Genomic DNA, 17,349 nt, shown 5'->3' with positions numbered 1-17,349 from the left:
GGCAAAGGGGCATTGAGTTGGAGGATTCAGCCGCACTCTCAGCTTCATCTCTCTGACAGTCTGCAAGAATAGTGTCCCAAGCCGGTGCGTGTTCCAAAGTGCGCCTGCCCTTGCGCTTTTCACGCAGTAGAGAAATACCCTCCCTGGTTGCCCATTGTAATATGTCAGCCCACCTGTCCTTACCTTTCTTAATGCCTAAATTGCATACCAAAGACTGTGTGCTGCTTTGCACTCCATTAACTGTAACAATCCAGCGGCCCAATCTCTTTTAGATTCCTTATTGGTTTATCTAAGTTTTATCGTGTTGCCTGCAAGGACTAGGAGGACTAGGAACTTTGGTTGTCATTGGCACTTCATGAGACACTGACTTCTGCTCCCAGATTTCTGACTGCTCCAGGCATAACCACACCAGCAAATTAAAGGTCTTGCTAAAGAAGTATCCTAAGAGATTTTGAACTTCATCCTGAAGTTTCGGGGACATAAAGTGTAAAGGGAGGGAGAGTAAATACTAAGGGCTCGATTAAGAGTTTGGCGATCTTGAAGCAGGCCCCTCTCTCAAGGACCACCAACCAGAGCCGCCAGGCGGCTACCAGATTACAAATATTTGTGTACTCTGGCAAGCAATCCTTTGTCGTTCCCACAGCAGTGCTTCTCAAAAAGGCACCGATATCGGAATGTCAAAGTAGGAAAGGGAGTGCATTCACACAGGGGGGCACACAATGTGCCCCCCTGCATGCATCCTACGGGCCTGAGGCAACAGAGGGCTCTGTAGGGCTCCCTTTGTTTTCACACTTCCAAGCATATTGTGGCCTCAAGAACGCCAGGGATCGTGGTTCCCCATCCTTTGCAGCGGTCTCACAATGGTCTGACAGCCGCAGTCGTAATACGGCTGTCGGACCACTGGTGCGGCGCTCCCCGCCCATCACCGTACCTCCACCACGGGTTCGGCGGTCCCATGGACTCTTAATCAGGCCCTCTGTACTCAAAGACAAGGGACCAGATTGTTAGTCGGGTGCGCTGCCCATCTCTGTGTTGCTGCTCAGTTTTATTGTGTGCGTCTAGCATTGACTCTCAACAGTATGCCCAAAAAAATAGACTGTCCCTAGCTCAGGCACTAACTTGCCTGTGTTGGGGAAAGTGCTCCATTGCCATACAATATAGTTTGTGACTGTACCAACAAGCAGGGTTATTCCCAGGATTTTTCTCTTGGATGTTTCTGCTCCTGCACAGAAGGTGTCTGGAGATGTGCATTAACTGTGTGTTACTTCCTAGGATGCACACAGTTAGTGGCGTTACAATAATCTCTCTGCCCATTCCCCCTCATCAGTAATACAACCTGTGTGCAGGGGCAGAGAGCTCTCCAACCTGACTACCCACACATACACCTATGTTTTTGTTGTTAATGTTCTCGGAATGGAGGAGTACCTGGAGAGTTACGGGAGCCACATGTACTCACCCACAAAAGAGTAAGTCCATTGCTATTACTGAAGGATTGGCGGAAAGGTGTGATAGTATATTTATGCACCAGAAACTGCACTTCTAATGTTACTAAATCCAAAAAGGCCCCGATTCAGTTGTAATGTATTTTAAGTCAGACTTGGAGTACGTTCAGCACCACACATAGCCAACCAATGGTACTGCAACACTCTTACTTACAATAATGGAGGCAGGAATTCGAATAGAAGCCCATTGGAAATAATGTTAAAACCTATTAAATATTTCTACTTTTTAAAAATGGTTAATAATTATCTCACACATATATATATATATATATATATATATATATATATATATATATATATATATATCACCTACTGGCGGTCGCCAGTAGGTATATATAGTTAGGATTTTTTCCCTATGGGATTTCTGAAAATTCTATGTCTAATAACTTTGGCGTTTGTGGACGGAATCGGCTGAAATTTTCAGGAAAATGGCACATTTTGTTTCTGAGCAGCTCCTGGAAATTTGGGGGGGGTTCCTCAAGGGGGGGCCGAGAAAAAAGGGGGGTCCCAAAACGCGTTTTTCCCATGTTAATTTCCATAGGGCAGTTGGACTCACTTTTAGCCCGAACGGCTGAATGGATTTCCACGAAACTTGGCAAAATTGTAGGGACTGTTAGCCCGATGTGCCTTTGCTAGGTCTCAATATATGTGCTTCAGTGGATTTTGAGAAATTAACGTTTAAATCAAGATATATATCTGTAACAGCGCTCCGGGCAGCGATCCGGTTAGCGAACTTTTCGCGTATCGGAACTTTGCGAAGCGAAGCTGATTGGCTCTCCGGTGTCTGTCAACATTCTAAACAGTCCGGAGCGGCCGCCATCTTGTCTCTCGGTAGGATCGAGAGACAAGAGGAGGCCAAAACAAAGGGGGAAATGAAGGAAAGGGGGCAAGGTAGACCCCTTCTGACCCCCTAGGATTGATGAGGGGGATATTATAGAGCCACGCGGGGCCCCAAAAAAAAAAAATCCGATTTTTTTCGCCGTAGAGACGCGTCTTGGTAAGCGAACCGGGCAGCTAACCGGGAAGCTAACCGGCAGTGTAACGGGAGTCTGAGGAGTAGCTGATTGGCTGTCAACATTGTAAACAGTCCGGAGCGGCCGCCATCTTGTCTCTCGGTAGGATCGAGAGACAAGAGGAGACCAAAACAAAGGGGGAAATGAAGGAAAGAGGGCAAGGTAGACCCCTTCTGACCCCATAGGATTGATGAGGGGGATATTATAGAGCCACGCGGGGCCCCAAAAAAAAAAAAATCCGATTTTTTCGCCGTAGAGACGCGTCTTGGTAAGCGAACCGGGCAGCTAACCGGACAGCTAACCGGGAAGCTAACCGGCAGTGTAACGGGAGTCTGAGGAGTAGCTGATTGGCTGTCAACATTGTAAACAGTCCGGAGCGGCCGCCATCTTGTCTCTCGGTAGGATCGAGAGACAAGAGGTGGAAAAAAAAAAGGTGTAAATGAATGAAAGGGGTAAGGCAGACCCCTCCTGAACCCCTAGGATTGATGAGGGGGCTATTAAAGTTCCCTGCGGGGCAAAAGAAAAAAAAAATTGCGATTTTTCGCGGTAAAGGTGCTTCCTGGTACGTTAACCGGGCAGCTAACCGGCAGCGTAACGGGAGTCCGACATATTGTGTTTTTTGAACGTTTGTGATATGTGCACGTGTGGATTTTGTCTAATTAAGGTTAAAAAAATATATATATATCTTTAAGCGTGTTCTGGCGCGCTTACGTTTTGGGTTTGGTTTGCGCTGCAGAGACGATACGTCACGGTTATGCGATGCATCATGAGGCGTCTCACGGGCTACGTGATACGTCACTTAATAAAGAATATATTTTACAGCTATAGATATTAGCTTTTAAAAAACCAATGAAATTCACAGAAAAAACCATAGGTTATAGACCATATATAGTTAGGAATTTGCATTTACAAAACCTTATTTTATTTGCACAAAACCATTGAAATTCCATATATAGTTAGTTGCACTAACTATATATCGCGGACCCGCAATCCACTGCTAATGATGTCACATATTACATCATTCATGACATGGTCAGTGACATCACTGATGACATCACTGATGACATCTCAAATGACATCACTGATGACATCACTGATGACATCTCAAATGACATCACTGATGACATCACTGACATCTCATTTGACATTACTGATTACATCACTGATGATATCATTTATGTGATAATACATCTTCAGACTCTAATATAACCTTAGATACACTCAGTGTAAACAGGCACTCACAGACTGTCACACATCCATGGAGTTACTCACACACCTAGTCAGTCATGCAAAGAATCAATCACATCTCCATTTCCTCAACTATACAGTTATACACACCTTACTTATTCAAACATATAGTAACACATATTTACTCTCTTATACAATCCTTGATACAAGTTCACAATGATTCATACAGCCACTCACACATTCACTGGCTCTTATGTTCAGTTATTTATATATGTCAACTCTCACATGGAGTGTGTTTTACATATGTACTTACTTTGACATGTAGCACTGAGATATCCATTCACTCACCAATATACTCATGCACACAGTCAACTGTCCATACAGCTGTTTCTACATGCACTTTTGAACCCATACACCTAGGGAATCAACTGCTCACACATCTTTTGCACACCTAGGACCTTCCCTCTGGAACACACTCCCTCCCTTTATCCGAAAGGAGGAAAATTACGCCAGGTTTAGAAGGCATGTCAAGACCTGGCTATTTGATCAATAATTCTCAATAGCCACCTTCCTTCTCCTGTTTTTCTACTAGCTGAGTCTAGGCGCCGGGAAACCCTTTTTGGGTAGCTGTTGCGCCCTACAAATCGAAAAAATAAATAAATAAATAAACACATCTATGCACAGAGTTATACACCTCCCAGCCACCCACACACATACTCAGTCTCCCATACAAATACTTGGGCAACCATTCAATAACCCATATAGTTACTGATATAGCTACTGATTTAAACATGCAGCAGTTTACAGAACAACATAAATAATGATTGCCAAATTAAGACACTTTAATCACTAACCCATACACTCAGTGAGACACATTTAATCATTCTCTCATACAGTCAGTCATGCACCTACTAAATCCTTCATCCAGACACTTATACATCCACTCATTCTTCAATATGTAAGACATATTTTAACTTTACAGAAACATACAGTCACTGGGTGTTGTCATCAGTGATGTCATCAGTGATGTCATCAGTGATGTCATTTGAGATGTCATCAGTGATGTCATCAGTGATGTCACTGACCATGTCATGAATGATGTAATATGTGACATCATTAGCAGTGGATTGCTGGTCCGCGATATATAGTTAGTGCAACTAACTATATATGGAATTTCAATGGTTTTGTGCAAATAAAATAAGGTTTTTTAAATGCTAATCCCTAACTATATATGGTCTATAACCTATGGTTTTTTCAGTGAATTTTCAAGGTTTTGTAAATGCAAATTCCTAACTATATATGGTCTATAACCTATGTTTTTTTCTGTGAATATATATATATATATATATATATATATATATATATATATATATATATATATATATATATATATATATATATATATATACACATATATATGTAGAGAGAGAGAGATGTATAAACTTAATTTGAAGTTAATTCTTTTTTATGTAAAAAAATATATTTTATTATGAAATGTTTTAGAACCCTTTTAATGGCAACATAAAATAGCTGTATTTTTTAATATTTAATAATATTAATTAATTTAAATTAATTCTATGCATAACTTTTAGTAATTTTTAATACATAATAAATCTAAACATTTTACATTTGGAGTGAATGTTTAATTTTAATAAATCATCAAAAAATCTTTGAATGTAATATATTTAAATTAATTCAATATTTATTTCAAAAGTTAATAGTAATGTAGATTTCTTTTAAATTGTGTTGCACATTTAATATATATATATAATTAATTTACAATATTATGTAACATTAAATTGTGTTTACAATATTTTAAAAAGGTTAATAGACTTTTTAAAATGCCCCTATACTTTACCATAAGGAGATCGCTGCCCCGTTGGTGGAAACCTCCACCTACATATGAAACAAGACTCTATCGCAGGGGTCTCCAAACCGGTCCTGGAGGGCCGGATCCATGCCAGATTTTTAAAATAACTACATGTATCTCAGTGGGGATATCCAAAAAATCTGGCATGGATCCGGCCCTCTAGGACCGGTTTGGAGACCCCTGCTCGATCCCCTGAATTCTGGAGGTGGAGACATGTAAGTATACACTCCGTAGTAACTTTACACTCTGAAATGGTGAATGGGTAAAAGTCATAAAGTTAATAAAGTGTGTAAGTGTAAAAGTACACATGTAGATTCACTCCCATTTAAAGAGACTTTGTGAATAGTATCCAGTCTTAAAAGGTAAAGGAAATTACCATACATAATTTACTTTTCCCTGGATGTAGACGCTGTGTTTAATTTACCCCTTTGTTAATTTCTAACTAAAAACACTGAATTAGAACCCCTCAAAGAAAATACCTTAAAATATGCCCAAGCAACTCTGTTGGAATTCAACCTCTAGATCTACCAAGAAGACCGGGACCTTCATGTTTTGATGCCAGCTGTATAGAGGGAGAAACCCTGTTAACACAATTTCACAACTTTATTCCTTCAGTAGCAAATATTACTTTCACTCTAGATGCTCCTCTGATGACTGAAATACTGAAAACAGGCTCTGAAACTAGTAAGAACAGCAAACATACTGGGCACTAGTTTTACCTAGTAGCAAAATCGAGGGCCATGTGCCCCCTCCCCCCCCATAATTTTGCCACATCTCTTTTTGCCACCATTAATTCAATAAAATAGAATGTTTTCTCATATTTAGGCTTTGTCGATTCACACCGTATGGTTAGTAGTACAATCCTGATGGAGCATTATAGACTACCAGTCCCACACTGCCGGCAAATGCTGCTTTACCATGCTCAAGAAATTTCTATTAGAAGGCACTGCCACATGATGTGATACAAGAAGACTTAACCTGCTATACATTGGATGTATTCTGTGCTGTCTCCAATGTTCCCTGTTCTGCTCAGCCAGTCAGTGTGTGATGTCACAGAATGTTGATGAGTGACTGACGGCTGGGCGACAGTTGGATTGAGTGGACTGAGCAGGGAGGATGCTGCTCCTGGTGGGGTATCCCTTAAGTACCTTGTAATCCTTTAAAATAAACCTACAACTATTTAATCTACCTGAACTGACTACCTGAATGAAAACTTGCCTAACAATGTGAAGGTAAGTTTCATTTCCATTAAGAACATGAAGGCGAGGATTATGCTTTTCTTCCTTCTCTTTAAGACAATATTATCAAAACAGCAGCCATTTTTACATTTAAAAAAACTAGCAATGAAATATCAGGGAAACAAGCAGCAGTTTGAGTCCTTCTTCAATGTCCATAACTCAGGATCCTTTTTTTTTTTTTTTTTTTTGAAATGAAAAAACCCAGGCAGACTTCAAACACAAAAGCTGGCTAGACAATAAATAAAAAACATGAATGTGTACTGAATAAAAAGTAATGCAATGGACTGAAATGATATCAAAAGTAGTTGAAATTTAATAGATAATACACTCTTTACATAAAATACATAAAAAACATGTGGCTATTATGAAAGTATACATTTAAAGCACATCATGATATACATAAAAAAAGGAACTTTTGTTTTCCTTTTATGAAGATTAGGGCTGTGCGTCAACGCGTTTCGACAAGTCTTTTGTCTTCATCAGGACTAGAAGATAATCAGCCACTCTCTCTAAAGAATTCTTTTTGGACAAGATTGTTCAGTGTGGATGAAAAAGGGCACGTTCGTTATATCTGTTCGTTTCAGTCTGTATTGTAGCTGTTCAGATAATATTTTACTGGCAGCCTTCTTTTTTTCTCTTTCCTTTATTAATTGTTTGGTATTTCTTTAAAACGTCAGAAAGTATCCCAGAATATGTTTATTCAATTGGTTGCAGGATACTCTGAGTGATATACGACGTTATTGGTTCATTACACTTTCACACTAATTTATCCTTTTTAGGGGATGCAAGAGGCAGTTCCTGGAAAGGCTCTTCGTGGTTCGAGAGCGATTCAAAGGACGCGATGTATGTTGATTAAACGTGCGTCGGCACCATGATGTAGGCACTTAAGCGTTTATGTATCCTTTAAACAGAAGAACGTCGTGATGTGGTTCTTCAGCGAAGCGCTTTGTGGTTCAGGGGCACTTCACGGAACGCGGTATGTGCTGATTTTAAAAAAGGGGGCGCAGTAGACGTGATGCAGGCACGGTTTGATAGACGTGTTGCTGCTCGAAAAAGAACTTCCTCCTTCGGCGGTTCCGTTCAGGAACCGCCGAAGGAGGAAGTTCTTTTTCGAGCAGCAACACGTCTATCAAACCGTGCCTGCATCACGTCTACTGCGCCCCCTTTTTTAAAATCAGCACATACCGCGTTCCGTGAAGTGCCCCTGAACCACAAAGCGCTTCGCTGAAGAACCACATCACGACGTTCTTCTGTTTAAAGGATACATAAACGCTTAAGTGCCTACATCATGGTGCCGACGCACGTTTAATCAACATACATCGCGTCCTTTGAATCGCTCTCGAACCACGAAGAGCCTTTCCAGGAACTGCCTCTTGCATCCCCTAAAAAGGATAAATTAGTGTGAAAGTGTAATGAACCAATAACGTCGTATATCACTCAGAGTATCCTGCAACCAATTGAATAAACATATTCTGGGATACTTTCTGACGTTTTAAAGAAATACCAAACAATTAATAAAGGAAAGAGAAAAAAAGAAGGCTGCCAGTAAAATATTATCTGAACAGCTACAATACAGACTGAAACGAACAGATATAACGAACGTGCCCTTTTTCATCCACACTGAACAATCTTGTCCAAAAAGAATTCTTTAGAGAGAGTGGCTGATTATCTTCTAGTCCTGATGAAGACAAAAGACTTGTCGAAACGCGTTGACGCACAGCCCTAATCTTCATAAAAGGAAAACAAAAGTTCCTTTTTTTATGTATATCATGATGTGCTTTAAATGTATACTTTCATAATAGCCACATGTTTTTTATGTATTTTATGTAAAGAGTGTATTATCTATTAAATTTCAACTACTTTTGATATCATTTCAGTCCATTGCATTACTTTTTATTCAGTACACATTCATGTTTTTTATTTATTGTCTAGCCAGCTTTTGTGTTTGAAGTCTGCCTGGGTTTTTTCATTTAAAAAAAAACTGTTGTCCCTGACCCAGGAGTCATATCCATATCAGGGGGTCCTTGTTATCTACAAGAAACATAACTCAGGATCCCCCATAGTCTTCTTTTCCTGCCTGGACTCTCTCTTTCTTCACGCAGATCACGCCATTAGTTCATTGCCTAGAAGTCCTGTTTCGATCCATTGTTTCTTGCAAAGACACGTGATGTCAGATATCATTTTGGATCGTATTCTATCGGAACAGGTTACAAGGTAAACGTACATTTCTTACAAGGCAGGGGACTGCAAAAAATCTACATCATAGAATTCAGTTGTCATAAACATAAGGATAACAGCCTTACTTACTATGATATGGGTTTTGGGTCCGCATCTTAATGATTGCTGGGTGGAATAATCTTTGCCTCTATGTCCTTAATAGAAATGAATCTTACTTTCATGTCGTTAGGCAAATTTTCAGTCTATGTCAGGACTGGAGGCGAGGATTATGCTAGTTCAAAGCTTGCTCACCACCAACTGAGCAACCCCCACCACCTGCTTAAAGTAGAATCTCTTGAAGGTAGGGTCCGAGTACCTGTCAGGTTTTCCTGACATGCTCCCAAAAAGAATGCTTTGAAGGCCATTGCTCCTCTTGCGGAATGTACTTCAAATTTCTGGGTATCTCTGCCTGCTTCCTGCATCACCCAGCTGACCCAATGAGCTATTGTGGATGAGCATACAGCCTTATATTGTATTGTATTGTATTGTAATTGCATTTATATAGCGCTTACTACCCCTGACGAGGCGTCAAAGCGCTTTTTCGGCGGGTAACACGCTACTCCGGGACCCATAGAGGATTAGTGTTGAATTAGTATAGTGAAACATGCTAGTACATTTTATGCGGTGGATAGGTTAGTCAGTTATTTGGATATGAAATGATAGCAGAAGGATAGAGGAGGACAAAGGTTTGTATTTATTTATCGCTTGTTGACGCACGCTATTCCGGAAGCCTATAAAGAATTAGTGGGGAATTAATATGGTGAAATATGAGGTAATTTCAGTGGTGGATATTAGTCTGTTGCTTGGAGTGAGAAGGATAGCGTAGGGATAAAAGGGAAAGAAAGATTAGCATTCTTATAGCACTGGTTACCCCTGATGGGTGTTGAAGCGCTTTTCTGGCGAGTAGCACGCCACTCCAGAACCCATAAAGGATTTGTGTTTAAAATTAGTATAGTATAAATAGGAAGTCATTTGAGTAGTAGATATGTTATTCAGTTATTTGGGCAGTATATTAGTTTAGTTGAATATGGAATTTGAGAAGTGAACATGTTAGTCTGTTAATTTTGATTGAAAAGGATAGTGCAGGGATAAAAGAGGGAAAGTAATTTTTTAATTTTTTTTTAGGTCTTAGCAGTAGGAAGAGAAATGAGAAAAAGGGCAGCATTTCTGGCCCTAGTCCCGAACAGGCTCAAACAGGCAACTACCCTTGTCCTCTCCGCCCTTAGCCTCGATGCCCGGGCTGAGTCGACTAACCCTGGCCTCGTGTAGCCCTAGTAATCAGGTGACCCATTCAGCCAATGGGAACCCTAGCCCTAACACTATCCAATCACAACACTAGCCCTAAAATCTAGAACCAATAGGAGACCAGGACCTTACTGCCAATCTTAGCCCTAGTCCAAGCACCCAATCAGTTCAAAAACCCTGATCTCTACATCCAATAAAGGCCTTAGCCCTACCAGTAGTCCCAACCCAAGTCCAAGCAGCCAATGGTACAGGTAGCCCTAGTCCCTACTTCCAATAGAAATCCTAACCCTAACCCTAGTCCTAGTCCCAACCCTACAATGATTGAATCACAGACCCAGAAACCAATCAGAGCCCTCAAATACCGAACCAATGAGGACATTAACCCTAACCCAATAGAAACACCAGATACAACCACCAATCAGTGTACACATGTGCCAACAACTAGCAGACCATATAAGGTCCCAGCTACCTCAGACAAGGTTTGCTGGCCAGGGAGTTGGAAGTTGCTTCTCCTGTTCAGAATCTCCTAGGAGACAGGCAGGCTCAATCCACACTTTGGACTTCTGCAGGAAAAGACTTCACTAACTCGAAATCTAACAATACTGTTTGAATGAAACTTTACTCCCCCTGCTGGCCAGAAAAGGAAGTGCACAGGTCCCAGTAAATACAGTTTAAACAGCTCACAGAAGCACCCTCTGATGTAGAATCCCTGTTGCTGGGGAAGTGGCTGGCCTCACTGGCTTGTGAACACAAAATGGTGGCTGGGGGTGCACTATTTTAACACACAGGTCTTAGCACAGAGCAAAGGAGAAATTTGGAGGGAAAACAGACTTGTCACCAAGGAATGAGAGGGACAAACTACAGAGGTTGGACTGCAAATCCCACAATTCAACACGTTAAATGCAAGCAATCATAGGCGGGGAAAACCACAAGTTTAAAACACAAAACAGGTGATAAAATATGCAATCACAGGCAGGTCAAAACTGCAATTTTAAACTGTAATAACCACATGCAAAGACAGTAATCACAGAAAGGGAAACTCGTTTTTTAAACAACTTTTGTTTTGGGAAGAGACAGCACTAGTCTGTCTCCTTACCACTTCCTGGACTCTGCTCACTGCAATCTGGGGCACAGGTAGGCTGCAATTCACTCTTGGTCATTTTCTCATATGTCTTCAGGCAGTGCAAAACACGTAACTTGGGAGAGTCATTGAACGCTGTGTAAGCAATTGTACGATTATTTGATTAGGTATGCCGACTGACAGTAAAGACTACTCAGTCTAGGTAAAACACTCTCTCAGAAATGTCTGAGGCCCGCACATCTGAGACCCACGTACATGAAACAATGTAAAGTAGCATCAACAATTTCGCTGAAAGCTCCTTTTTAGATAAGTACTTATTCGGTTGCCAGGACAGAAAAATGTTTAGGACTAGATTGATATCCCACAGAACCGAATAGCTTGATTCAAGGGGAAGAGAAAGATGGATGACTCGAAGCAGCCCGCAAACAAAGCGATGCCCCCCAACCGGGGCCCTAGCTACAGGAGCATGTCCTGCCAAAGTGGCGGATCCAACAGCGTGAATTGAATGGTAGTCTAATCCGTCCTCTGCTAGGTCTGATTGGAAATTCAATACCTGTTCTATATCAGCGATCAGGTTCCGTTGCAGACCCCAACAAACCCATCTTGTCCAGGAAGAATGGTATCATTTGTTGATACTGTTAGCCCAGGCCTTGGATAGGAGGAACTTAGCCTGTCGCGAAAGGCCTGAGAGCAACCAGCGTTGCCTGTAATGCACAACACCATCAACTGGAAGGAACCCTCTGATAACAGGCGAGGCAGTGTCTGGTCCAGATTTAGCAGAATGTGTGGAAGCAGGGGGAGTCAGATTGGAGAATCACAGGAAAGTTCCAGAAGAACCAGAAACCAATCTTCTGACCTCCAAATGAGGGCTATCCTGACAACCTCTGCTGCCTGCCGGCGGACCTGAGCCAATGACCGAGTGATAATCGAGAAGAGGGGAAAGGCATAGCCCCCTTTCTTGCTCCAGTCCTAGAGAAACACGTCAGTTGCCACACTTGTGGGTCCGGCCTCCAACTGAAGAACCGGGGTAGCTTTTGATCGAGACTGGACAGAAACAGGTCTATTAAGACCAGGCCACAAAAGGCTGAGAGACACCTTAAGATCTGAGGATCCAGCTTCCACAGGATGGAGTCGTGAAGATGGTTGGAATTCTAATCCGCCACCTGATTGGCCTAGCCTGGAAAGTATTCCTCCGTGACCAAGATGTGGTGCTCCAGACAGAAGTTCCAGAACTCCTCTGCCATGTCTGCCAGAATCCGGTGCCACCTAGCTGATTGATATAGCTCACTGCCGAGACATTGTCCATTTTCAGTAGAACGCAGGATTGGATCCGATCTTTGGTCCAAAACTAGACCACGAGGCAATTTATGTGTAGACTCTGTTCTTATAATGATCAACTTCCTCCTGTGGAGAATTCCCCACAACTGGCGCCCCAGCCCACCTACTGGCATCTGATTCCATGCCCAGATCAGGGATGGAACCGAAGATTACGCTTCAGTTTCATGCCTCCATATGAGTAAGCCACCAGGCAATGCGATCCCCTCTCTAGCCCCATCCGTTAGTGGCACCGATTGGGCGTACATCAAACCCTTCCTAATGTGGTGCGCCTTTAGGCATTGTAGTGTGAACCCTAAGGAGTTAGATCCGTTTTGGACGTGGTTAAGGCTGGACCCTTTTTAAATAAACAACAAACAAATGCCTGAACCAAAAAAACAACTTTCTCTAGATCAGAAAACTATTTATTGAATCCTAACCATGGCATCATTATTTCGTACCATTTTTTTCCCCGAAAATTTTTTCGCACATTGATTGGCAAAAAAAGGACAAGCTGTACAATCAAATATTTACACTACTGTACAAAATCTTTTACATACATGATGACAAACTATGAAACAACTAATATGTCACATCAAACATCCTACAAAAACTCATTACATTACAACAAAAGATCACATACATATAACATCAATGAATGAGAAACAAATTCAAAAAAGAGAGAGAGGAATATACTCAGACAAATGACATCCAATTCCAAAAATGTCTGGATTAACTAGTCCTAGTGTCATTTTTTAAATGTAACTCTATTCCTCCAAGTCTGCCGACGTGTTTCAAGCCCAGGAAACAATTTCCTGGACTCTCATCAGGGCTTAGTTTCTTTTTGTGTCAAACTTCGTTATGGGGGAGAAGGCTTGTAAATCTTGTTTTATTGTGTCCAGTGCACCGTGTGCATTATGAATCAGGGGTGGCCCTTCGTTCGCCCAACCGATCTTACTCGTTGATTCGTATTCGACGCGTAAGCCGCAAACATTCATAGTTGCTTCAGCAGCAAAACCATCTGACTACCTTCCTCGTATTTCTTAATCGCTTCCTCCTACGGGCACTCGAACTCCTTCTCGGCAAGAGCGTTGTCCGCTTGAGCTAGTCCATCGATCTCATTCATTTTTTTTAGGCATTGTAGGGCCCGGTAATGAAGCGGACCTGGAAATATCGCCTGAATGGAGGAGGAGAGGAGGCCCACCAGGCAGGCAATGTTTTGGAGAGATGCGTACGTCCTGGCCAGCGTCTGACAAAGTTTGTGCCATATCATGGCCGTCTCCCGAGCAATGCTGACGTGGAGTACACGACAAAGCCCAAGAAGGTTGAACTTTGGGAGGGGGAGAGAAGCAACTTCTTTTCATTGATTACGAAGCCCAGGCTTTGCAGGAGGTCTATCAACAACTGAAGCTGAGAAACCAACTTCTGGGGGCATTGTGCCATGAGCACCATGTCGTTCAGGTAAACAATTAACCGGATGGCCCGTCGCACTATATCGCTGGTTTGAACACCTTGGTAAAACAACATGGTGCCGACGATAGGCTGAATGGGAGTGTGGTGAACTCGAAAACCAGATCCTGCCACTGGAATTGCAGGAATCTGTGTGGGAAGGAAAAACTGGGATGTACAGGTAGGCGTCCGTCAAATCCAGGGGCACCATCCAGTCCAATGGGAGCAGGCCATGCTTGAGATTAATACCTTCTTTTTTGAAGTGGCGGTACACCAGCCACTCATTGAAATCTAGGAGATGATGACTGGCCTGTGGCCGCCGTCGCACTTGTCAACTAGAAAGGTGTTTTCTTAGGAAACCATTGGGATGCAGGTCCGCGTGTCAGATGGCTCCTTTGTGTAGGAGTGCCAAGACCTCCTCGTAGATAATAGCTGCATCACAGACAAAGAAACATATGTGCTATGGGTGTGAAACCTGAAAGGGCGGTTGTAAAGTTCTACATGGAAGCTCTGAACAGCCTGCAAGACCCTAGCATCTGAGGAGATAGAAGCCCAGGCTGAGAGAAACCCTGCCAAGCGCCCCCCACCAATCTGATCTGAGCAGAGGAAAGGACACTCGCCATTTGGGTAGGCATCGCCTGCTTGTCCTCTTGATCCATCTCCACCTCAAAAGCATTGCCCTCTTGTCGGGTAGAAGTTGTTGAAACATGCATTATTTTGATATTGGCCGCGCATGGAGCGTTGTCCTCTGGGAGGGATTTGGTATGAGGGGCAGCCAGTCGAGCCGCCCCTGCCTCGTCCTGCCCCATAGAAAACCCGCGGGGTAAAAATGCGTTTAATATTGGATTGGGCCTAATCCAGTGATGAGAAGGTTTCTGCAAGATTTCCAAGTTCCTTGACGAATGTTGGGGAGTGACTGGAGGCTGGATGAGTCATAGGACAAACAATCACTTTGCCTGCCTTTTTCCCACCTCTGCACCCTTCCAAAGAGGAGGAGAGACTCCACTGTCTGGACCCTAAACGTGCGCTGTCCTTCTACCTTGACCACACAAAAGATTTCCGGGTTGAAGATCAACTCGTTGTTGGCTATGTAGGTGCCAAGAAAGGTCGGGCTGTTCAAAACCATACCATCTCTCGATGAGTTGTCCTTTGTATTAAAGCCTGTTACGCTTTAGCGAAAAAAGAACCTCCAGTGGGGCTGCTGTGCTCATCCCACTTGGGCTACGGCAGCAACCACTGCATTGGCACGTGGAGTCTCACTTCTTGACATCTGCCAGGCGGCCACGTGGGCATCCTTGGACACATTCACCTGACATTACTGCCTCTGCAGCCAAGTCCGGAGGGACGGCTATTTTGCCCGTTTGGTCCTCCAGGACTTCATCACGAGGATGGTATTGCTGGGGTATCCATTCTAATGTAAGGAATCTACAACTAACTATCTCCTTCAGATGAACAAGTTACTTACCTTTGCTAAAAATGTATCTGTAAGAGACATAGTTTTGTTGTAGATTCTTTACCGCACCACCCATCCTACCCACTCTGCAAACTGACTTCTAGGGATAGGGACTCCCTTAGAGGGCTTTAGTTGTGGTGTACCAGTGGTTAGTGTTTTTCATGGCTCTGCGCTTCTAGCGTGGAAAGTCGTGTCAGAACTGACGTCAGCCCTCAGGGTAGGTGTCTAAGTAGGAACCCGCAACATCATCCCTGCGACCACGATGCCGACTACTGACACGGAGTGGACCGACGTCCCCCACCGACGCGCAGGGGCAATGCTAAGAAAAAATTATCCGGATCCACACTGACGCCTGGGGGTAATTCTAAGGTGAGGAATCTACAACTAACCAATGTCTATTACAGATACATCATACCTGAAGGTAGGTAACCTGTTTTATACAGTGGAATATATTCAACTAAACTAATCAGAACATGCCAGTATAGCCACTGTTGGAGCGAATACACAGGCCTCTTTCCAGCCAGCTTCATCAAGTTACTGTGCCATTTAGTGTTCATCCTACCCAAATTGTTAGTCATATTGTTAATCAATGTCTTGAACACTTTGTATACTACTTTCTTGGTTTTTGGGGTATTTGCAACCTATATTCTGGTAGGCAACATTTTTACATTCTGATTACTGTGGTGTATCTATAGAGCACATTTTTGAGCTGTATGTTCTTCTTTGAATCTGCAGGGCCATATTTTCACTTATAAAATTCTAAATTTGGAGGGGTGGAGCAAAATAGTGGCACATACCCACTGGAACAGAGCTTCCAGTCCACCAAAGAATCCTAAGACTTTTTATGATTCCTGATGCAGTAGACTGACCACAGATGTTGGAGGATTATTCACAAAAAGCATCTCCAGCAGACATATCTGGTATGACAGGATTATGCTGTATTTGGAAGTCACAAAATCCCTGCATGGATCGGCACCCTGTACAATAGACCCAGAATGAGCCCAAATGGCTAAACCGTGATCTTAATGATTACAATCTGGAAGTAGGCCCCAGACCTTATTTGATTGGAGATCCATTCGGCCTCTAGAGGTGACTTCTGAAGTGCCCAGAGAGCACTAGGGGAAAGTGTCAAGCGGCATGGGTCACTGGGTGGGGAATGTGCTGGATGCCAGAGCCCCATGGAATGTTGTAAGAGAGAGGTGACAGACCTGGGACCTTGCTTTGTCCTATTGGTGAATCTAGAGGGTCGCCGCTTGCAGGTTTTGTGGCCAGTGTTCCCTGGGGCATGACAGTCAGTAGGGATCCTTGTTTCCTAATTGCCTCACGCCTACATGGTGCAGGGGGGACAGGAGGGTGGTGACCTGGGGCCTCAGACTTAGCATATCAGATGTTTGGCAGCCCCAAAATGTGCAGGGGTCACATTACAAAGCTCATGCTGGGGGCTGAAGGGTGCCATATGCAGGTTTAAGGTCTACACCTGAGGGTTGCTGCACACCTTTTGAGCAAATGAGAGTGCCCAGGAGCGCTGTTGAAGCAGTAGCTTACAACTACCATTGCACCTGCTTGGGAGGAGTTGTGTTGATTGTGTTAAGAGGAGTGAAGACAGTTCAAATTGGCCTAAGAGTGTAAGAGCATTGACAGTGTGGGCCATGAGCTAGTATATGGTACAAGCTCCCCACGCTCCTAGGGTGCACAAGAGGTGATGATTTAACCCAGCAATGTTAGTATACTATGAACTTTTCTTTTTCTAGTACTCTCCCCCCCCCCTTTCCCTCAACA

General features: G+C 43.0%; 1 protein-coding gene across 2 annotated transcripts in view; it reads left to right on the top strand.

The window, feature by feature from the left end:
- IQCB1 (IQ motif containing B1) overlaps nt 1-17,349 on the top strand; it is a 308,848-nt gene that overhangs the window by 191,596 nt on the left and 99,903 nt on the right. The gene's annotated exons all lie outside the window — the stretch shown is intronic.

The sequence above is a fragment of the Lissotriton vulgaris genome, chromosome 2_1, assembly GCF_964263255.1.
Source record: "Lissotriton vulgaris chromosome 2_1, aLisVul1.2, whole genome shotgun sequence".
In the NCBI taxonomy this organism is placed as follows: domain Eukaryota; kingdom Metazoa; phylum Chordata; class Amphibia; order Caudata; family Salamandridae; genus Lissotriton; species Lissotriton vulgaris.
The sequence above is the reverse complement of the archived record's forward strand: the minus strand, read 5'-3'. Positions and strand labels throughout refer to the sequence as shown.